This window comes from Trachymyrmex cornetzi, unplaced genomic scaffold, assembly GCF_001594075.2.
Source record: "Trachymyrmex cornetzi isolate Tcor2-1 unplaced genomic scaffold, Tcor1.1 scaffold1372, whole genome shotgun sequence".
NCBI lineage: Eukaryota > Metazoa > Arthropoda > Insecta > Hymenoptera > Formicidae > Trachymyrmex > Trachymyrmex cornetzi.
This window is the reverse complement of record NW_017295952.1, coordinates 26,300-26,793: the sequence shown is the minus strand read 5'-3', so window position 1 is coordinate 26,793 and position 494 is coordinate 26,300.

Sequence of the window (494 nt, the reverse complement as noted above, 5' to 3'; positions counted from 1 at the left end):
TTTTATTCAAAGAATTTACACTCGAGTAATTCTAAACCAGCCATAATCAATAAAGTCAGTGTTGTTATATATTTTTATTATATAAATTTTTGTGTTGCTAAGGAACAGTTTCCAGAGAAATATTGATTTTGACAAAGAATTTTCTAATAAAATAAGTGAATCAAGAAAGTGAATTTAAATGTGTAAAAACGATAAATAAAAACATGTGATGATAAAGAAGGAAACTTCAACGTAGATAAACTTCGTATTAAGACCGCCACAAAATTAAAAAATGAGTCTAAAACGTTTAAAATATCTCAAGAAATACTCAAAGGATCAAAGAAATAAAAATGTACGTATTCAATGTTGTCAAGAAAGCTATCCATTGACACAAAAATTCTATCCCCCACCTACCATCCCCTGGGGGTGAAAGGGTAGGTAACTTTAAAATTTTAAATGAGAAAACCCCCATGTTTTATTGCAGATTTCGCTTCTGCAGAAAAAGTCGTATTAAC